The sequence below is a fragment of the Balaenoptera physalus genome (genome assembly GCF_965194825.1).
Source record: "Balaenoptera physalus genome assembly, chromosome: 2".
In the NCBI taxonomy this organism is placed as follows: domain Eukaryota; kingdom Metazoa; phylum Chordata; class Mammalia; order Artiodactyla; family Balaenopteridae; genus Balaenoptera; species Balaenoptera physalus.
Window position 1 is genome coordinate 46,114,924 of NC_138883.1, and position 23,937 is coordinate 46,138,860.

The following is a 23,937-nucleotide window of genomic DNA, read 5'->3' on the forward strand; positions in this document are numbered from 1 at the left end:
GCTGCGTGGATCACTCTGTGAGAGATCGGTTCCACCACCCAGGGTTAAGGGCGTCTGCAACCACTCAGCTGATAAGTCTAAAGGTAAATTGCCCCTTAAAAGGGACTGTCTCCAGATTAATATAATCAGTGCTGCAATTACCTGTGTATAAATCACTTAGTTCTCTGGCCTGATGTTTCTAAACATATCCTACTTTTCTTCCTCTGATTTTTAGTCGTTCATCATACAAAACATAGAAAATATAGTAAGGCATAAAGAAAAAGATGAGGTACCCATAATTATATAGCCCAGAAAGAACTACTGTTAACATTTGTTTTATTTTACTTACTTTTTAAATTGTGCAAATAATATATGGACCCTTCTGGAGTATTGAAGCAAATCTATCCAGACATTACCTATATGTGCTTTAGTATGTAACACTAACGGATAAAGGGTAAGGAAGGATTTAAAACACACACACACACACACATTATTACACCCAACAAAAATCTACCATGATTACTTAATATCATACCCATACTGCACTGACTCCCTGGATTGTCTCAAATTTCCTTTTAGCGTTCATTATTAACACTTTGATAGCTACTCTGCCAGTCTTTGCCTCCTGCTTCTCCCCATGTAACTGTCTACAATATTTGGATACTGTAAAGTACACATAGCCTTTCCCTCTCTTATCTTGGTATCTTATCTTGTAGATTTGTTTAAATGGTCACATGACATTCCATGGTAGAAATGTCCTAATGTCACGATCAATTTCATAATGATGGACTTTTAGGTTGTCTCTGGTGTTTTATTACTATAAATAATGCTACAGTAAACATCTCTATTTCTCAAGAATAAGGCTCTAGATATGGATTTAACTGGGACAAAGAAGTCACCACCTTTTCTCTCTTCCCCTCCCCTAAGTGACAAGAATAGATGGCTTAGGATGAGCTGTTCACTGTTCATCCCCTGCAATGTATAGCTATCCTCTGTCTTATAGCTAAAATTTTTATAGCACACAAATTCATTTCTTTCTTTACCTCAGGGTACCTTATGCCTCATTTATCTTGGCAGGTTCACATTTTTAAATGGAACATTTTATCAAAATGATTGTAGATTTACATACAGTTGTAAGAAACACTATGCAGAGATCCCTTGTATACTTTGCCAGGTTTTCCCCAGTGGTAAATTTAGCAAAACTATCATACAATCTCTCACAACCAAGATGTTGACATTGATAGAATTCACCAGTCTTATTAAGTTTTCTCCACTTGTACTGACACATGTGTGTATTAAGTTTAATGCAATTTTATTTTTTTATTTATATATTTTAAAATAAATTTGTTTTATTTATTTATTTTTTGGCTGCACTGGGTCTTCATTGCTGCACGCAGACTTTCTCTAGTTGCGGCGAGCGGGGTCGTTGTGGTGCGCAGGCTTCTCATTGCGGTGGCTTCTCTTGTTGCGGAGCATGGGATCGAGGCACACGGGCTCAGTAGTTGTGGCTCACGGGCTCTAGAGCGCAGGCTCAGTAGTTGTGGTGCATGGGCTTAGTTGCTCCGCGGCATGTGGGATCTTCCCGGACCAGGGCTCGAATCCGCATCCCCTGCACTGGCAAGCAGATTCTTAACCGCTGTGCCACCAGGGAAGCCCAAGTTTTATGCAACTTTATCACACGTATGGGTTGGTGTATCTACCACCATAGTCGATATTGAATGGCTCCAATGCTGCAGGTCCAGAGATAAAGCCACGCACCTATGGTCACCTAATCTATGATAAAGGAGGAAAGAATATAAATGGAGAAAAGACAGTCTCTTCAATAAGTGGTGCTGGGAAAACTGGACAGCCACATGTAAAAGAATGAAATTAGGACACTCCCTAACACCTTACAGAAAAATAAACTCAAAATGGATTAAAGACCTAAAGGTAAGGCCATATACTATAAAACTCTTAGAAGAAAACATAGGTGGAACACTCTCTGACATAAATCTCAGCAAGATCTTTTTCGATCCACCTCCTAGAGTAATGAAAATAAAAACAAAAATAAACAAATGGGACCTAACTAAACTTAAAAGCTTTTGCACAGCAAGGTGAACCATAAACAAAACGAAAAGACAACCCTCAGAATGGGAGAAAATATTTGCAAATGAAGCAACCAACAAGGGGTTAATCTCCAAACTATACGAACAGTTCATGCAGCTCATTATCAAAAAAAAAGACCCCAAACAACCCAATCAAAAAATGGGTGGAAGATCTAAATAGACATTTCTCCAAAGAAGACATACAGATGGTTAAAAAGCACATGAAAAGATGCTCAACATCACTAATTATTAGAGAAATGTAAATCAAAACTACAATGAGGTATCAGCTCACACTGGTCAGAATGGCCATCATCAAAAAATCTACAAACAATAAATGCTGGAGAGGGTGTGGAGAAAAGGGAACCCTCTTGCACTGTTGGTGGGAATGTGAACTGGTACAGCCACTATGGAGAACAGTATGGAGGTTCCTTAAAAAACTAAACCTAGAGCTACCATACGATCCAGCAATCCTACTCCTGGGCATATATCCAGAGAAAACCATAATTCGAAAAGATACATGCAACCCAATGTTCATTGCAGCACTATTTACAATAACCAGGACATGGAAGCAACCTAAATGTCCATCAACAGAGGAATGGATAAAGAAGATGTGGTACATATATACAATGGAATATTACTCAGCCATAAAAAAGAATGAAATAATGCCATTTGCAGCAACATGGATGGACCTAGAGATTGTCATACTGAGTGAAGTAAGTCAAACAGAGAAAGACAAATATCATGATATCACTTATATGTGGAATCTTAAAAAGGCTACAAATGAACTTATCTACAAAACAAAAATAGAGTTACAGATATAGAAAATAAACTTATGGTTACCAGGGGGTAAAGGGGGAGGGATAAATTGGAAGATTGGGGTTGACAAATACACACTACTATATATAAAATAGATAACTAATAAGGACCTCCTGTATAGCACAGAGAGCTCTACTCAATGCTCTGTAATGGCTTATATGGGAAAAGAATCTAAAAAAGATTGGATATATGTACATGTATAACAGATTCACTTTGCTGTACACCTGAAACTAACACAACATTGTAAATCAACTATACCCCAATAAAAAAATTTTTAAATATCCTTTGTATTCCCTTATTGTAATCACACCTCCTCCCTTCACATTTTAAAGACTCTTGATAAATATTCCAAATTACTTCCTGGCAAGGTATTACCAGAATTGGGTATCATTTAAAAATGTAATATATTACTAAGGGGACAATATTTTCACTGTCCTACCTTTATTTAACATAAAAGACTTTAACAGTCTTTTAATGCATTTATTATCAAATTGGGTCTCAAAGAGTATTACAAATCCTCTCCTAGAGAATATGGGACAGCCGTTTCTTTCATTTCTCTGGTTATCCAATACTTTGAAACATTATTTTCAGCAAAAATCAAGTCACTGAAGCTGCCAAATGCAATAAGCATGCAGACTTCTACCTTCAACAAAACTGGTACTAACTTTATAGAAACTCTTTTCATGGAGTTGAGACAATAGTATTTTGCTTAATGGGGTTTTCTGGCTAAGGACAGACTGGAAGACTTTGCTAAAATTATTTCTAAAAGGGATTTGATCTAAATCAAAGGATATTTACCTTTTCTAAGTACACCTTAATGAAAAATAGTTTTATTTTCTTCGAGTGGGAGGTAATCTCTGGGAGGAGGGGCCCTCAAAGTCTCTGTCTCTGAGAAATGAGCATATTCTTTCTGCTTGTTACTGGTCAGGGTAATCCAGGTCATCATGGCAGCAGGCTCCTTTTGTGGGGTCAGAATTCTTACTGGTCTAAAGTGAATCAGTGGGGATCTACCTTTTATTATAAGCTATCATTTCTCCTAAAGGCAGAGCATTGCTGAACTTGGAATTGAGGTGATCATAAACAACAATATAGGGATGAACTTGGACTAGAAGGGATCTAAAGAACAGCGTGGGGGGGGGATAGGTGGAATTAGAAGGGACTGTCCTCAAACAAATACATCATGGGGAGTTACGTGGGCCAGAAAGGCAATTTAGGATAAATCATTCCCCAGTTAGCCTGGAAAAATGAACACATACAATGCATAGAAGACACAATTTAATTTTAGCCATGTTGTCGTGAATATTTTAGATCTAGAAATCATATATGGAATATAAGCAAAGAAGATCTGATTCTGAAAGGCTCTCTCTCTCTCTCCATAGAGATATATTTAAATTTAAAACATTAAATGCATATATCCCTTGCCTCAACAATTCTACTTTTGGGAATTTATCCTCTACATGTGTTTGTATACATGTGAAGGTGACATTTGTGTACAAGGTTACTTGTTGGAGCATTGTTTGTAATAAGAAAGCTCTTATTTACAAGTCAGCTCTGAACCCAAAATATGTGAAATGATCTCATGAAGTTTGGCTTGTGATTTTTAGCATCCTTCTACCCAGAGATAGATCAGAGTTTGATCCACTGTCCGTTTTTATCCCTTGGGCTCCCATGGAACAAAGTTCTGAGGTTGGGCAGGACTCTTGGTTGGTTCTTTCTGAGAACCCTTCAAGGAGTTAGTTAGCTTTTCATTATAAGTGTAGCATGTGGCCGGGCGCTGTGGCGTTCTCGACTGTATTTTACATTAGAGATTCGAGCAAGGAGGTTTGGGGGAATTTGTTCTTTGATAAAATGTTCTGTAAGCAGAGGAAGTGAGGGATGCAGAACTGTCTTCATCATCCTTTCCTTCTCTTCCCTCAGGATCAGAAGCAAAAGGCCAAAATCTACCTTATATAAATGCCACATGAGATATTACAATTTGGAAGGGAAGTTCAGGCCTGAGTTCCTGTAATTTTGAACAGACTGTTTATTTTTTTAAGCAACATCTGTGTTTCACAGTCTGTTTTAAAGACATGTAATTGCTCTCATAATTTGCAGTGTCCTGTGTTTGGGGAAGATCATTGTTGGAGGTCTAGAACTTCTGATAGTATTGGGACACAGCGTTCCCCTTCTTAGCTTTTAAATACATGGAACAAAACAAAATGAGGTATAACTTAGAAATATAACCATGGAATACTACTTGTCTCTGTGGTGAGAAATATTTACGTACTCATCATGTAAACACTGATTACTGAGGTATCTAAAAATTGTGAGAAAACCTCTCTTAGAGGAAGGAATATGAGTTAAATCCTCATCTGTCATGATGCAGCTTAGATAACATCTAAATTGAACAATCAAGAAAGAGCAATTATGCTCAATTTTTAGGTAAGTAAATACAGGAGAAAGCTAACTTTTCAGCTGTTAAGATTTAACAGCGACTTTTAAGGAGTTGTCTGTTAACTGGGGCAGTGGGGAGGACTTTTGCTTGAATTATAAGCCTTCTGTCACTATTTGACTTTTTAAAAAATCATATGCCTGTACTTCATTAAAAGTTAAAAATATATCTATATCTTTATCTACATATATAGAGCCAAGAGAATAGGGTGACTATAGTGTCTGTAATGATTATTTGAAATATCTTTGAATGTTACAACTAAAGTAAAGTTTTGGGGGAAAAAAGATAGAAGTGAAGTATGTGAATTCTTGGATGAAATAAAGGAATCGTTGCTTTCATCTAACCTTAGTTGGCCTGAATTTTCGCATCTTTATTTCTCTGTAATTCATGGGCCCTCTGTGTTCTAGATCAGGGCTTGGCAAACTTTTTCTGCAAAGGGCCTAATAGTAAATATTTCAGGTTTGGCAGGTTACATGGTTTCTGTTGCGGCCACTCATTATAGTATGAAAGATGCCCTAGACAATACATGAGTGAATGAGTGTGGTTGTGTTTCAGTATAACTTTATGGACACTGAAATTTGAATCTCATATCATTTTTATGTGAATATCTAATATTCACATATAACTTAGTGTTCTTTTGGTTTTTCTTCTTTATCATTAAAAAATGTGAAAATCATTCTTAGCTCCTGGACCTTACAAAAGCAGGTGGTGGGCAGAATTTGGCCAGCAGGCTGTAATTTGCCGACCTCTGCTCTAGCTGTAACACAATTGTGTGGTTCCCCCCAAGCATAGCAAAGAGCTGTGGCCATCTGGGCTTCAAGGAGGAATTGGCATGGAATAGGTCAGCATCGGTTCCCCAGCATTCACAGCTATGGAAATGATCTTTAAATTCCTCACAGGCTGTAAAGAGTTAAACTCTGTTTCTTGTCTCCTCCTCCCTTATTCTCATTTATTTTTAATGTCTAATTATAGAAACATCTCTGTGAATGAAGCTATATTTCAGTGAGTCCATCATTGCTGGAAATTTCATTACCAGAGATAGGAATAATAAGGTGGTCATAGACGTAGAGCCCTGAGTTCCCTTTGCTCCAGGAGAGCTGGATTGGGCCACCTTGGCTCCAGCAGCTTCTGAAGGGTTGGGCAGAAAGAAGGCTTCATGGATGTCAGGCTTTGTCTCCACCCACAGGTGACCAGCCCAGGTGAGTCCTGGGAGTGAGGTCCTGCCTGCCCTGAGAAGACCTCCCAAGAGACAGCACATAGCCCCCTTCCTCGTCACCATAGTTGCCATCAATGGGGAGGACACAGATCTTCCCTACATGGCTTTGTTCCCTTCAGTCTGTGTTGTGTGTTGGAATATAAAGATGAGTGAGACTGCCCTGTCCTCAAACCTAGTGAAGGATGCATGTCAATAAATATTTGAAGCACATAAAAAGCTCCAATATATGTGGAACCCACAATGGAGAGGGGAGAGTGGAGAAAGAGGGTGGAAGAGGTAGGCAGAGGTCCAACCACAGAGGTCCCTGCCTATGTCCTGCCCAGGAACTGATCTGGAAGCTGTGGAAAGCTGGCGGAAGTGTGGGCTGTCATCAGAGTTGGAGGACAGTGAGGTGAGCTATTGCATTAATTCAGAGAGGATAATGAGGCCTCAACTAGATCAGTGGCAGTGGAGGCTGAGAAGGGGATAGCAGACAGATTTAGGAGGTAGAACATGAAAGAGCTTGTCTGCAAACAGCTGAAGACAATTAGTGCGGGACAACCCCCAGTTTGGGGGGCTTGAGTGTCTGGGAATCACAGCATCACTGATCTCTGAGGTAATGATAGTAAGAGAAATGGGCTTTGGTGGGTACTGGGAGTGGGGAGAAAGGTGGCTGTGGAGCCTCCGATTAGACATGACCGTTGAGATGGGACATCCAAAGGCAGATGTCTAGTAAATAAAGTTTAGGAGTGAGGTCTGGGCTGGAGGCAGAGATGTGAAAGTCAAGTGCAGACCAGTGGAGCCGAGGTCAGCCAGGGAGAGGATACAGAGTAGGGAGACTGGAGACGTGAGAACTCCCCAGAGACCATCCACAAAGGGACTCAGGGAACCCTGAGAGATGGGTGTGCCCAATGCCAAGGATGGGGTTTCCAAAAAGAGTGAATGTGAGGAAATCAAGGTGGATGTGTGCATAGATATGTGTCCGTGAGGATGTTTATTCTGGAGTTGTTCATAATATTGAAAAGTTGACATTGCTTAAATATCCAACAACAGGAACTAAATCATGACATGACCCTGTGGTAGACTACCATGCAGCTGTTAAAATATGAAAATGTATATGTAAAACATCAGCAGCAAATATACCAAAGTGAGTAATAGAAAATTCTATTTTATTATTTATTTAGTACTCATACAAGTTTTCTTATTTACCTCTTCTCTTTTTCAAATTATATACCATGAACTTGTATGGCATTGATAAGCACACCCATGTAAGTAGGCAGGACCACACTGCAGAAGTGCTCTTTGGGTCTAGTACCGGGGAAATCATTAACCTGGTAGCGCCAACACTGCTCGAGGAGCGGATGGGAACAGAGGAGGTAGAGGCTGCAAGTGTAGATTCCTTTTTGAAGAGGGTTGGTTCTAAAGGGAGAGTGAGATAAAGGGGCCATATCTAGAGTGGATGAGGAGTCAGGGGACTACTTATTCAGGTAGGAGAGTCTTGACCAGGTTCATAGGTTAAAGAAAAGAATTAGTCTCTAGGGAGATGTTGAGGGTTACAGGTATGAGACGGGATTATTGATGGGCTAGGGGCTCAAGGAGAAGGAAGGAGGAAGGGTCTAGAACTTATTTTAGGGATGACTTGTGGGCAGGATATGGGAAAGAGGATGGAAAGAATGCAAAGACATTTGATGGTGTATGAGTATGGGGAGCAAGGGTGGAGCCGGGTACCTACTGAAGCATTTCTGGGTGAGATGACTTCATGTCTGGGATTTGCTTTTAAATACTCTGTTGGGGGGTGGGGTCAGGATGGGGGGTTGGGATAGATGAGACAAGATTAGTAAATTATTGATAATCGTTGAAGCTGGGTAATGGCGGCTCACCATATAGTCCTAGACACTTCTGTGAACTTTCAAAACATTCCAAAATTAAATATTTAAAAAGCAGTCTTCTTACCTGAGGATAGCTGCTGAGTCTGATCTGACTCCTACCTGTGGCTATTAACCCAACTGTTTCCATTTACCTACCCCTGCATCCCAACCAGTAGATGCTTCAGCTTCCTGGCTACCTCATTCTTGTCCCAGCCCCTCTGGGCAGGAAGGGGCCCAGGGCAAGTCCCTGCTACAAATGGCTGGCTGTTTCTGAAGCAAGGGTTCAGTGGCCAAACTAGACACCTTAAAAAAGAAGGGAATCTTGAATGCAGACCCCCACCAAGTAATCTTGGGCCAATAGCATCAAAACATGCAGTAAACAGTGGGCTGTGGCACCACTTGAGCCCCCCTTTTACCACCCCCCCATCCCTGTATTATGCTGTCCAGAGGTTCTGTGGGCCGAGGAGTCTCTGGGCTTGAAATCACAGTAGAATGATAATTTGGGGAAGAATCAGCACATTTGTGCTTTGCTCAGGTGTCCAATTCTCCACCCCAGCAGCCGGGCATCATTCTTAGAAACTCATCTTCTCATGTAATTATAGTACCCAGAATAAAAACTTAAGACCTTTTTTCTTGAGATGATGCTTTTGAAGATTTTGGCACAGAATGAACGTTCAGTGAATGCTACCTCATCACCATCATTCTCTGACTGCCTAGAATAGAACTTTCAAGCATCATAAAGTTTTAGGGCTGATACCTCAGAGCTCATTCCTTTCAGGTCACTCATTTTGTAGATGAAGAAACTGGGGGAGCTTGACTGACTTGTCCCAGGTCACACAACTGTTAGTGGCAGGTTTGATGACAAACTTTTCTCCTTGAACATCCCAGAGTGAGTAAATCTGTTTGTAACCCTTTCAAAGCCTGGGCCCAAGTGAAGAGTGATATGGTAAAAGAAACAGTATCCAGGATCCCAAGGCAACTTAAAAACAGCTCAAGTCCATTGCTTAGCCTTCTTTACAACTGTCAAGAGCAATACTACAAAGCTACAGTAATCAAAACAGCGTGGTATTGGCACAAAAACAGACATATGGATCAGTGGAACAGAATAGAGAGCCCAGAAATAAACCCACACACCTACAGTCAATTAATCTTCAGTAAGTGAGGCAAGAATATACAATGGAGAAAAGACAATCTCTTCAGCAAGTGGTTTTGGGATAGCTGGACAGCCATGTGTAAATCAATGAAGTTAGAACACACCCTCTCACCATACACAAAAATAAATTAAAAATGGCTTAAAGACTTAAATATAAGACATGACATCATAAAACTCCTAGAAGGGAACATAGCCAAAACATTCTCTGACATAAATTGTATCAATGTTTTCTTAGGTCAGTTACCCCAGGCAATAGAAATAAAAGCAAAAATAAACAAATGGGACCTAATCAAACATATAAGCTTTTGCACAGGAAAGGAAACCATAAACAAAACGAAAAGACAACCTACTGAATGGAAGAAAATATTTGCAAATGATGTGACCAACAAGGGTTTAATTTCCAAAATATACAAACAGCTCATATAACTCAATAACAAAAAAAACAAAGCAAAACAAAAAGCAACCCAATCGAAAAATGGGCAGAACACCTAGATAGACATTTCTCCAAAGAAGACATACAGATGGCCAACAGGCACATGAAAAGATGCTCAACATCGCTAATTATTAGAGAAATGCAAATCAAAACTACAGTGAGGTACCACCTCACACCAGTCAGAATGGCCATCATAAAAAAGTCTACAAATAACAAATGTGGGAGAGGGTGGGGAGAAAAGGAAACCCTCTTACACTATTGGTGGGAATGTAAATTGGTGCAGCTACTATGGAAAAAAGTATGGAGGTACCTCAAAAAACTAAAAATAGAGTTGCCATATGATCCAGCAATTCCACTCCTAGGCATATATCCAGAGAAAACTATAATCCAAAAAGATACATGCACCCCTATGCATAGCAGCACTATTCACAATAGCCAAGACATGGAAACAACCTAAATGTCCAATGACAGATGAATGGATAAAGAAGATGTGGTACATATATACAATGGAATACTACTCAGCCATAAAAAAGAATGAAATAATGCCATTTGCAACAACATGGATGGACCTAGAGATTATCATACTAAGTGAAGTAAGTCAGAAAAAGAAAGACAAATTCTATATGATATCACTTACATGCGGAATCAAAAATATGACACAAATGAACTTATCTACGAAACAGACTCACAGACATAGCAAACAGACTTGTGGTTGCCCAGGGGGCTGGGGGCTGGGAGGAGGGATGGATTGGGAACTTGGGATTAGCAGATGCAAACTATTATATATAGAATGGATAAACAGCAAGGTCCTACTGTATAGCACAGGGAACTATATTCAGTATCTTGTAATAAACCATAATAGAAAAGAATATATATATGTGTATAACTGAATCATTTTGCTGTACAGCACAAATTAACACAACATTGTAAATCAATTATACTTCAATAAAATAAATTAAAAAAAAATAAAACTGTCCAGAGGATTCCATAAATCACATAATAAATCATAAATCACAGAAACAATGATAAAACCTCTTGCCTTCATCTACCACATGCGCAGTGTTTCCAACTGCCCAAGAACATTCCTCCCTGTAATTCAAACTCTCCCCAAGTACTGCTCCTCTCTCCCTCCTCTCAGCCATTCCTCCAGAGGAAAGGACCCTCCCTGTTTGGGAGGAGGAGGCAGAGGGGAAGTCTCTTGGCACTTGCAGGCTTGGTTTTTGCAGGCTGGCAGAGGAGGCAAGGCTGTGGACACTTTCATGATAAGATCTTATCATATCCTTAGAAGAGCAGCTGTGAGTGAGAGGGTAGTGATGATGGGTGGGGCATACATGCCCAAAGTGGGGCCTTTTCAACAAACATTCAAGGAAAAAACATGGACTTGCAAGTTCTGAGACAATGATGAAAAGATGTTGAGAGAGCAAGACTGTGGGATACAGAGAAGGTAGTCAAATGGAGATGCTTTTTTCACATGCTGGGTCCCTCAGCAAAATGACAAATGGTCCAGTGCATCCCCCACCCATGGCTTAGGACTAAGCTACACGTCTGTACACCTTCCTAGATCCTCTTCCATCAACTTTAGAGTTGGTGCTGCTAGATGAAGCCTTTCTCTGCCACACATGGGTATGTCTTATTGGGCCTCTTGGCTATGCTTCCTTCCCCAGTAAACTTGAGATTTGGGGCCAGTCATCCTGATGTCTTGGCTTATCTTCTTGTTGAGCTGGAGCATTTAGTGACCAAGGAAGGATGAATATCCAAGACATCACCTATGGCTAATCAGGGCGGGCCCTGCCCTCTAGGGATCCTGTGGAGGGCTGACCATGCCGTGCTGGGTTCACGGAGGTCCATGGAGGGAACACGTGTCGAATTACTGCAGCTCTGTCCAGGCTTTCCAGAGGATTTGGATGCAGTTGGAATCATTCAGTCTATAATTCTCTGTTTCTGTCTATGTGAAAGAAATATGAAGGACTGAATCATATCTACCTTCCTAGAATATATGCGCTTTCAAATAAATATGAAATGGAATTAAGGCCAACAAGCAAATACACACATTCTGCAGATAAATGAGTAAAGAGCTTTTATCTAGTCTTGTAATTAAGGATTAAAGTGTTCTACTCTAATGCAAAACCTGCCATGTCTCATCCAGAGTAATTATAAAATTCATCATCATCGTGACTGAGCCGTGGCTCCTTCCATCCAGAGCAAGATGCTCCCAGATCACCAGCTCCTATTCCACATGGCAGGTGGGCGAGAGCGAGGACTGTCTCCTGGTCAATCAATCTGGCACCCTACTGAGCTGGGATTGTTAAGCAGCAGCCGTGGTGGAGACAACAGTCCCCCAGGTGCACGCAGAGTGTAGAGAAGATGGGGCCAAGGTGTGTATAGCGATCTGAGAAGGGAGCGTCTCTCATAAGCGCCCACTGTGTTCATTTCTTCATTCATTCAACAAATCTTTAATGAATGTCTACTATATACCAGGCACAGTTCTAGACACCAGGGGTAGAGCAGAGAAGAAAACAAATTCCCACCTTTAATGAAGGGTGCTTTCTAGTGGGAAGAGAGAAAACAGGAACAGATGATATATGGCATGTCCTAGGGCTCAGTGAGAAGGACAAGGGGAGGGAGAGTGATGGGGAGACTGCTATTTGGGGTAAGTGTCCAGGAAGATCTTTCCAAATAGGTGGCAACTGAACAGAGTGAAGAGAGGATGAGAAATAAGAGGATACCTGTGGGGAGAGACTCCGAGGGAGTAGGAGTGCCAGGGCCTGAGGTGGGAGCGCATTTGAATCTGGTATATTTGAGCTACAGCAAGGAGGAAGCAATGTATCTGCAGTTCAGGGAGAGAGAGGTGGGAGGTGGGGCCAGTCCGAGGGCCGTTTAGGACTTTCACTGAGTGAGATGGAGCCATTGGAGGGGGTGATCAGAAAAGTGGCCAGATCTGACTTAGGTTTTACAGGGGCGGGGAGCTGTTCTGGGGAGAATGGAGTAAGGGGGGAAGCTGGGCATAGTTGGTGGCTCATTGGCTCATGATTTCCAAGTAAGAGATGATGGTGGGCTTCCCTGGTGGCTCAGTGGTTAAGAATCCACCTGCCAATGCAGGGGACACGGGTTCGAGCCCTGGTCCGGGAAGATCCCACCTGCCGTGGAGCAACTAAGCCTGTGCGCCACAACTACTGAGCCTGCACTCTAGAGCCCGCGAGCCACAGCTACTGAGCCTGCGTGCCACAACTACTGAAGCCTGCATGCCTAGAGCCCGTGCTCTGCAACAAGAGAAGCCACTGCAATGAGAAGCCCGCACAGCGCAACGAAGAGTAGCCCCCGCTCACTGCAACTAGAGAAAGCCCGCGCGCAGCAACGAAGACCCAATGCAGCAAAAATAAATAAATAAATAAATAAAAATTTTTAAAAATAAAACATAAAAGTCCCTTAAAAAAAAAAAAAAAGAGATGTTGGTGACTTGGACCAGGGTGGTTTTGGTGGGGGTGAGAAAAGTGGAAGATTCTGGATAAATTGTAAGGGAGAGCCCACAAGACCTGTTGACAGATTGCCTATGAGATGTGAGAAAAGAGAAGGTTCCGAGGGTGACACTAAGACCGTTATCCTGAGCTACTGGAAGAATGGAGCTGAGGCTCTAGAAGGGACACAGCTAAACGAGGCTGATCCAAGGGCTGGGGGGCCAGAGGCACATGGAAGCAAGGCTGAAAAACTGAAGCGTACCTATTTATTTATTTATTTTTTACATATACATGTATCTCTTCTTTTTCAAATTCTTTTCCTGGTTAGGTTGTTACAGAATATTGAGCAGAGTTCCCTGTGCTATACAGTAGGTCTTTGTTGGTTATCCAGTTTGGAGTGTACTTATTGATGTACAAGTGTACTTGTTCTAATGAGGAAGAAGTTGCAAACTGGTGGCCCATGGGCCAAATCTGGCAGGCAGACGTCCTTGGTTTGGTTCTCAGAGTATTTATTAAACAGCTGAATTAGCTGGTGAGGTTTAAAACTCATGGCATTTTATATAAAAATCTGGATTTCCTGCTCTTTTAGAAAAGTGGCAGATCCGGCAACCAGGTAAGAGCTGATTGGCCCTGAATGACAGCTGTTCCCTCTGGCAGGGGGTGCCCTGTTTAGTGGGCAGTCACGCCACTACTCCCTATTACCTTACAACTGGGGCTACCCTTTCAGTGCCCAGTCTTCTCATTTGAAAATGGGAATAACAGTAGTACTACCTCTTGGGGTTGTTAGGAAAATTAACGGAGATAACTCATGTAAAACAACTAGAACGGTGTCTATTAATTGTTCAGAAATGTTTGCTCTTATTGCTGTCATTACTGTTGTTGTTATTATTAGCTGTCCGTTCTTACAGGGCTCTGAGTTTGTAATGCTAGCAATGAGGATATCAGAAAGCTGGAAGAGGATTCTGACAGGGGTTGAGAGGTGAGCGAAGCTTCCCTTAATAAACGATGGCACCAAACCAGAAAGCAGGAGAGGAGGCAGCACAGCTCCCAGACACTTCAGCAAACTGTGACCGCCCGAGCGCCAGTGGCCCCACAGATCAGGGTTCATTTCCCTTCTTCCGCCGAGCTCGGCACAGTGGCCTCAATCACCCGGTGACTCATCTAATAGCCCCGTGAGTTTGCCCAGCTTGCGGCGTCACAAATTACATTTGCAGCCTCCTTATCAGGCAAGCTAGGAAATTAAACCTAAACGGCTATGGTGTTGCTAAGTAATATGGCTGCATACACAGACACCCGAGGCTCAGACCATCACAGCCCCATTAAAGCATCATTTCCCACTGTGGCTAATAAGGTTTGAAACCTTCAAAGGAAACCTGCTGTTCTTTTTTAAGGTCAGAAAATGGGGTAACTTGGTTATAAGCAAGAGATAGAATTTCCCTTCCTAGATGCTAGGGGTGTGTGTGTGTATGTGTGTGTGTGTGTCTGTGTATGTATGTGTGTCTGTATGTCTGTGTATGTGTGTGTATGTGTGTCTGTGTATGTGTGTGTGTGTATGTCTGTGTATGTGTGTGTGTGTGTCTGTGTGTGTATGTGTGTCTGTGTATGTATGTGTGTCTGTGTATGTATGTGTGTGTGTCTGTGTGTGTGTGTATGTATGTCTGTGTCTGTGTATGTGTGTCTGTGTGTATGTATGTCTGTGTGTGTATGTGTGTGAGTCTGTGTGTGTGTGTCTGTGTGTGTGTGTGTGTGCGCGTGCTGGAGATACTAGCTTACGGCTGATGGAGGCAGAGGTGGGGGGTGGGGGGAGATCAGAGACAGCCATCTTGCCCTCAGGACCCCTCTGCCCTGGGCCATAAGGGCCTGGTCAAATCTACCTCTGTGTCTGGCACTGGCCCTCTGGAGGTGTTTGCAGAGTGGCTGTTGGCTTCCTTCTTCCTGGGGATACTTCTCAGTGGGTGTGGCACTAGGTGATGGGAGCATTCCTGGCGATTTCTCCCTCAGGGCAGTTTTTTCTTTAGGGGGCTTTTCTCTTTCTACAACGGAGCCCTTGAGCCCAGAGTGGGGATCCTGGATGCTTGGGCAGCTGAGCTGGTCCAGGGGTTTCCTTTCCTCATTTCTCTCCGGTCAAACCATCTGTGTCCATTTCAGGGTTTGGCTCCTCCTGGATCCACCAAGTTTAGAGCTTGAGGGCACAGCTCCAGAGGGAGGCGGTAGCTCCATGGCCACCTTAGGTCAGGCAGGTAGGGACTTAGCATCTTAGTATCTTCACCCACCCCGCGTAGCTCTTCTGCAACCCCATAGTTATGCTGGGTGGGGAAGTTGTCCAACGATTTGGGGCCGTGTGGTCAGAGGTTTGGGGCATCTGGAGCCCTCCCCAGCTCCCCTCTCTGGGAGGACTCCCTCCATCTTCTCTGATTTGGACTCCTGGGATGGGGCAGGAGGGTGAAATTCCTCCTCCTTAATTTGTATTTTAAATCACGTCTTCTCCACAATGCTGAGGATTATTCTTCAAGACTCATTCAGATAGGCTGGGCCTCACAGGACTTCTGGCTGCTGAGAAGAGGGTGGGGCTCGTAGGCCCCCTGGAGGGAGATTCCTGCAGCACAGAGGATGCGGCCAGATCTGAGCTCTTGATAATCTGGCCGAGCCAGTCCCTGTGTTCGCCAAACAGAAGAAAGTGGAAGAGAATCCCTTCTGGCATTTGTTGTATGATATGAGACTTGGCTGTGCCCAGCGGGGACAAAGACTTTCAGATTGGGGATGTCTCCCAATCAAACTTTCCATAAGGATGCATGCTTTCCCCTTTTTTGGCCAGCTGCAGGCTTGGAGCCATCTCCCTGGGGAAGAGAGCTGTCCTTGCTCGAACCAGACTGCCCTGGGGGGGCTATCTGGGCCGGTCAGTGGTCTGAAGGTTTTTCTGACATCTCCCTGTTCCACCCTCACATATCACACCAGGAAGCACTTCACCAAGCAGGGGTCAGATTTCAGTTCAGCCTTTTGTTTTAACAAATAATTGAGTTTAGATATTGACATTCAATCGTCAACGGCTAAATCCCATTTTGCAGAGCTTTGCAGAGCTTTGCAAACCTTGTGTAGCTGTGGACTGTGATTTGTTTCATATGAATGCGCCTTGGCGCTTGGGTCTCATTGGTTAGTTCTAATATAACTATTTTTGCCAACTGTTTTCACTACTAATTGGCTACTTAATAAGTTAAAGAGCCGCATGATTTCTATCTCCTCTTCCACTATTTCCATGGAAGAAAATGCTGGCTATATTTAAACAGCGCCCATATTATTTCTCTGGAGAGCAGACACTTGCTGGGTTGAAAAGATGTGTTTCCTTGGATGGTTCCTTTATGACTTCTGTTTGTCCTGCTGCTGGAAAAACTTCCAAAGTGTGAGCTGGCCCCAAGCTGAGTGTCTCCACGGCTCTGCTGACCTTCTGGTGAGTTGCTAAGCACATACATCTGCCTGTCTATGTACTTGCCCATTTCCAAGATTGTCAACTGCAGCTGAATTCCCTGGGCTGGTAAAGGGACAAGGGGAAGGGACCAGAGGCCCTGCCCCCACTGGCAGGGTCCCAGGCCAGGACAAGAACAGCTTCAGGGCATCCCGATTTTCTGAGGGCCTTCAAGGCATCACTCTCACCTGTGGAGAGCAGCTCCTTGGTGGAACAGCCTTTCATTCTTGAGACAGTCCCACCTCATTTAGAATTGTTTCCATCACTACTGCTGTTGGAATATCCTGGCCAAGTTTAGGGTACCCACCCTTCCTTCCTTTCCTTCAAAGTGAAGACTGGTAAGAACCCTAGAGATGGTGAAGCACCTTGAACAGTGATAACCTTTTACAAAATTCAGATCATAAACGGTTGCATATTCATGGTGGAAAAACGCTGAAAAAATAGAAAAGCACTATAAAGATGTAAAAATCACCCATAACCCAACAGTAACCCAGAGATAACCGCTAATAACATTTTGAAACATTTATCTCAGAATATATATATCTATATATACTCATATTTACATAGGTATATATATAATTTTTAAAAATGGGATCATACTATTTTGCACCTGCTTTTCCCATTTAACATTGTACTATAAACATTTTCCCATGTCATCAGATTATACTACATCATCATTTTGATTGCCTAGCGTTCATGATATGAACACGTTCTGATTTATTTAACCAGTTCCCTGTTAGGTGAACTTTAGGTTGATTCCAATATATATATTTTTGCCATTATAATCACTGCTGTAATGAACATCCTTGAGGTTTCCTCTTTATGTCAAAGTTAAGCACATTTTAAAAGACTTTGATTGATATTCCTAAATTGTTCTGAAAGTGCATATTCCTGACCAGCTGTGTATAGACGCTTTTTATTGCAATTTAAAATATACTTGTCGGGACTTCCCTGGTGGCGCAGTGGTTAGGAATCTACCTGCCTAATGCAGGAGACACAGGTTCGAGCCCTGGTCCGGGAAGATACCACATGCCATGGAGCAACTAAGCCTGTACGCCACAACTACCGAGCCTGTGCTCTAGAGCCCGCGAGCCACAACTACTGAGCCCGTGCGCCTAGAGCCTGTGCTCCGCAGCAAGAGAAGCTACCTCAAAGAGAAGCCCGCAAACTGCAATGAAGAGTAGCCCCTGCTTGCCGCAACTAGAGAAAGCCTGTGCGCAGCAACGAAGACCCAACGCAGCCAAAAATAAATTAATTAATTAATTTATGGAATAAAGTTAAAAAATTTTTTTTAAATAAGAAAATAAAATATACTTGTCAATTTTATAGGTGAAAAATGAGCGTCTCCTTGTTAATTTTAATATCTTGGATTCCGCGAGGTTAAACATTCTCCTTGAGGTTAATTGGCTGGCAGAGATATCTTGTGCTCCCTTGCTTCCAGACGATGGAATTTAAGCGTCATTAGTTATCACTTAGCAAGATGAATTTGGGGCGTGCTGCCAGGGAGTTGAGGGCAGTTAAAGTAGTTGCTAGTAGCCTTCGGATCCTAAAACCAATCTTCCTAAGTGTCTGTTTTCAGTCTTCCCTGAGTGGGCCTTCTAATCTGAGGGCAGGGCTGGATGGAACATGATATGGGACGCAAGAGGCTTGGGGTGGCTTTGGGACGCAGGCAGGGCGCCTAGCTAACTAATAGACTGATTTTCTACAGCTCCAGTCTTTCCCCCTTTTCTTCCCCTCATTCATGCAGAAAATCATATGTCAAAATTTTTTCATTGTGTTTTGTGGTGTCTGTTCCCTTGACGATGGGGTAAATAGAGTGTTTGGGGCCAGGGTAGATATTTCGAGTCTGAGGTTGGTGGATAATCTGTTGAGCAGGTAGTTTAGGACCAGCTGTGTATGGATGCCAGGCTTCTGGTGTTTCTATGTACGCAGGTCCTCAGGCCCAGGTGAGGGGAGAGGTAGGAGCAGGGAAGCCAGATTTGGGAGGTGGTGGTCATTGTGGGCATGGGATCCACTCTGAATCAGACCTATAAGCTGTAATACGTAACCAGCAATGTGTGGGGAGAACTAGCAGTCCTGGGGTGGTGTGGCTGGGCTTTGAGGAAAAGTAGATACTCTGTGCTCCTTTCATGATACACAAATGACTTTAGTGCAGCTCATTCTAGTTAGAAGGTCCAGGGACGGATCTGGATGGCAAAATCACAAGGTGTTTTGCCCCCAGTTCCAATAACTGAGTTTATGAGGAGAAAAGCAATGGCTGTGGCCAAGGCCTGGGAGGCAGGGAAGTCTGAGGGGACGCTGGTTTCCCTCCAGCCGAAGCAGGTGGTGTGAGCTATGCCCGTAAAGCCTGGGCTAGAATGGTCCCTCCATCATCCCAAACCGGCAGGTGCTCCCAGAAGAGCTGCCAAGGTGTGAGAGAAACGGCATCATTACCCGGAATGTGGGAAAGAGGATGGAGGTTTCATGTATAATTTCCTGTCATCAGAATCCAATATAGTCATAAATAAGCTCGGAGAGGCAACCTGTAGGAGAACTAAACATGAACGCCTTTCGTTTCTGAGGCGCTGGAAACTGAGAGGAATTCAAATTGCATCTTTCACGTTGGGTTATGACTCTCAAGTAACTTGGCCAAAGTTAACTATAGTCGGCTGACATAAAGGGCCCTGCAAGGTGACATGATGCCATGGGGATGAAGACTTTTCACAATGGAAAAAGCAGGTTTGGCATAGGTAAGCTCTGAACTCTTCTGAGGTGATAATCCTGGACTCCCCGTAGTTATTTGAGGGTCAGAGACTAAGAATATCAGAGCATCGCAACGGGGATGTACATCAGCCCTCCTTGCTGGGAAGGGACGTGGGGTCTTTTGGTGTTGAGTGCACAGAGGAGAGGCTTTGGGAGGATGGGTGGCACACACAGTTGGCTGCCATGGAGAGGAGAACTGCCTCCTGGAAGGCATTTGGTCAGACTTAGCACTGTGCCCGTATTTATTATTAATCACCATGAAACTGCTTTGTGTTTTTCATAGGGCTTTCTTGTAGATCTGGTTTGATCTTCCTAATATAGAATATTTTCCACAGGGTTATTTAATTTCAGTTTTTCAGTCGGTATTTGACCAACTGCTCAGCCTCATGGATGGGCAGTTTTATAACAGGCGTGTTGAGGAAGCTACGTGTGTTTTCCAAGCCACGGCAGTGCATGTTTGAGGAGTCGGGCATGGACCCCCAGTCCTGATGGGGGCTGAGTACGGCAGGGTCAGGATCACAGAGTCAGAGCACAGTAGATGCTATTGGAGGCTTAGCTTCCCTCCGCCTTGTAGGCATTGAGACCTTGTTTTCTGCCCCAGGATGTATATGTAACTAGAACAGAGATCCTTTCACCTGAGAGCTGTTGTCTTTGCTGTTTTTGGCAGGTTATTTAAGCTCTCCAGCCCTTAGTTCTCATTTGTAAAATGAGATAATAATAGTATCCATCTCAAGGAATTGTGTGAAGATTAACTGAGTTAATACCTTAAAAAAAAGAGCAGTTAGCACAGGGAGTTTGCACTCAATGCATAGTAACTATTATAATGACAATGATGATGACCATGAATATTGGATTTCACAGATGGAGGCAGCCTAGGATCCTTAGACAGTTTCCCTGTCTCCAAGCAGGGTTCCAACCAATACTTATTTTACACCTTCATGGCCTTGCCAGGGACATGGTGAACAGCCTAAGGGAAAAGGGCTATGGTTCTATTTACTTCTGGAGGGGGCTGATGGAAAAATAATCAAGCCTGTGAATTCATGAAATAAAAGGTCAAATGGGAAACTTGACCTTGAGAATTTCATTAATCTCTCCAACTACATTGAAGGCAACAGAGAAGTGACTTCTCACAAGGGACCCCAAGAATTGGAAAAGCAGATGCTGTCCTCAAACTCTTGGCTCTGCTACTTATCAGCTGTGTGACCTTGGGCCAGTTACTTAACCTCTCTGAGATTCAGTTTCCTCATTTGTAAAATAGGAATAATACATTACAGGATTGCTGGAATTACTAAATCAGATGATATCTGTAGAGTTCTTGGAATCTGCTGAGGGCTCAATAAAAGCCAGTTTTCATGTCTGTTGTTGTGCTTATTATAAATGCTTATTATTATAAGCTACTTTATAGCTTACAATTGACAAGTTGGAAACTGGTTACTTTCACAACAGGGATTGTCCTGTGATGGTCCTCTCTCTCACCTTGAAAGACGTTAACACTCAGAGGAGTTCCCCCACCTTGGCTGGACCTGACTCTCTGAGCTTGGTGCTTGTGCATGTGAAGATGGGGAGAAGGTACTTCCCACCTGGTTGCACAAGGGCTGGGACCAAGTCATCTTGCCTCTGCACAGATCAGAAATGAGGAATGGCACATGGCTCCTATTGGATGATAGGCGCTTCTGAGGATTTTTGAGGTGTCCAGACTCAAATCTTCCTCATCACTGGCTCATTTTGCTGGGCAAATACATAGGAGTAGAATGGAAGGATTACGGGGTAGATGTGTGTTTAACTTTGTAAGAAACCACCAACTGTTTTCCAGCCTGGTTGTCCTATTCGATGTCCCCACCTGTTCAGTTTTATAGTCGCTTTGGCCACATTTTCTGGTCTTCCCCATATATCAAAGTCAGTTCTTTTAAACTTTAAAAAATAGATATATATTTTTTAAGAAGCAGAACCTTAAAAAATAAAAAAGGTCATATCTACACCCTCAATAAATAAAGCAGATAAGGAGATAGAAGTTTGGCTGAAGGGTTGGGGAGGTGCATGGAGCCTGAAGGCCTCTGTTTGCTCCGGGGCCCAGGGGAGCCCAGAGTGATGACACCACTCTAGGTACAAGTTTGAGTCAGCTTTCATCAGATTTAACTTTCAGTTGAGTTCTGAGTCGATCACAGGAACAGTGATACTGGCCAGGCCTGGGCTGCCCGCATCTCTGCCTGCCTTGCCCAGAGCTCTCCTTGGGGCCCTCCAGGCTGGCGGCAGAGCCGAGGCCCCCGGAGGCTGACCAGGCACAGCAGCCCGGCTGTGGGGATGTTTCCTGCTGGTTGGCATTGGTCTTTCCGCCACCACGCTGTGTTACTTAAATTAGCTCCATCTCCAAGACAAACATCAGAAGCTGTGCGACTCCAGACACCAGGAACAAAGAAACAAATTGAGAACATCGTGCGCAAAAAAGATTTTAATAAAGATTAAACTGGCTCCGTGCGTAGATTCTGCTACTCTTCTTATTGTGATCTTGACAGTGATGTGGCGCAAGCAGGTAAAGGCTGAGCCCGAGGCGGTTCACGTTCCTGGCACTGACGCCGAGCGTAGCCTGAGTGGCGGCTGACAGAAGACAGGCCTTTGCAAAGGTGCTCCAGGGGCACCCAGCCTCCCAGCCTCTACTGGCTCAGGGCTCCAACCCTGAGCTTTCTCAGGGCGTCTGTGAGGGCAGATGCCTGCGCCCTCAGCTTCACTCAGCAACCCCGGGCACGGGCCTGAGATGCTGCATTTCACCAAACTCTCCGCACGCTCCCTCCTCCTCCTTCTACTTTTTATTATGGAAACATTTAAACATGTACAAAAGTAGATAGAATCGTATCATGAGCCCCCATCTACCCACAGCCCAGCTTCAGCAGTTACCAATATGAAAATCTTGTTTCATCTCTACCCCGACTCATGCCCCTCCAAGTTATTTTGAATCAAGTCACAGACATCCGATTATTTCATCCATAGACAGCTCAGTACATATGGCTAAGAGATAACTTTTTTTTTTTTAAAAGGCATAACCATAGTATCATTATTACGCCTAAAAAAATGAGCAATGGTTTCCGGGTGTTTCTAATGCAGAGTCGAGGGTGAGGACCACAGGTCAACTGGGAGATCACATCCTCTGGTGGCAGGAGCCATGCTTGACATGTTAGAGGAAGCTTGGCGTTTTTAGAGGAAGCTGGCAGGGGCCTGACTTCTTAAAATCCACACTCACAAGAGAAAATAGAGCAAAGTCAGGTTGACAACTTGCATTGCACAAGGGTCCCTGAGTATCAGGCCCAGGAATCTTGTCATCTTGTAGTCGAAGCCCTCTAGTTATTTTTCAGACGAATTTTGTATTTTAACCTAAAGGGCAGCTGATGTTCGGTTCCATCGGGGATAGTCTCTTGAGGGCTGCCGGTCTGATGTCACTCTGCGGGCTCCCTGACATGAGGCTAGGTTTCAAATGTCCAGTCAGAAAACCGGGGTTTGATTTGTGGCTCTGCCGTATAAAGGGCTGGGTAGTTTCCTTGTCTGTGTTATAAGGATGGCAGCACTGCCCCAGTCAGCAGGCAGGGGTGTGTGCCTTAAGTAATGACAGTAGCTGCTGTGCCAGGGGAGCGTGCCGGGAGAGTTCTCCCCTGCCTGCCTGTGCTCACCGCCTGCCCCAGAGCCCGGAGCCCGTCCAGGCAGTTTTCCAGGCCCCACCTCCACGCCCAGATCTCCAGTCATGGCTTCCTCCAGGTGCTGAGTGGGAGCCAGCTGGGCTTCCCTGACACCCAGAGCCCCCAAGGCTGGTGGGCTGCACAGGCCCTGCTGGGACTCTTGCTTCACCTCCCCACCTTCTGGAACCCTCCAAGTGTATGGTGTGGATCTCCTTGGCGGACTGTCTTCTGTGCTGGTGAAGGTGTCCTTGCCCACACCTCCCAGTCCCCTCAGCAGTAAGGCTGCTTTGGCCTTGGCTCACCAGGTGTCCCTGGATTCCAGTGGGGGACCGGGAGAGAGGAGAGGGAGCTTTGCTGGAGAGGGAGGCTGCACGAGGGGGCAGCGAGTTGCCAGGGCCTTCTCTTGCCGTCTCTCCTCCCAGGCGCATGCTGCTTGGTGGTCGAGGCATCCAGCAAGACGGGCTCGTCCGTGTGGAAGACCATGCAGTGAGGCCAAAGTCTCAAAGGCTCCCTGGTAACGGAGCCTCTTCCTCTCAGCAGGGGCCGGAGTGTGTGCAGATCCTTGGAGAGTGGCTGAGGGAGGGGCTGGTGCCTCTGAAGTCCGGGGATAGAGGTCACTTCTCTGCCTCCTTTTAGATGCTTGGGGAGACCGAGGT

General features: G+C 44.0%; 1 long non-coding RNA gene across 1 annotated transcript; it reads left to right on the forward strand.

The window, feature by feature from the left end:
• The first annotated feature begins 1,061 nt into the window (after nt 1-1,061).
• LOC309655398 lies at nt 1,062-23,518 on the forward strand. The gene is made up of 3 exons (XR_014260814.1): nt 1,062-14,805; nt 16,726-16,859; nt 17,838-23,518. It is a non-coding gene; the product is annotated as an uncharacterized lncRNA (long non-coding RNA).
• The last annotated feature ends 419 nt before the right edge of the window (nt 23,519-23,937 follow it).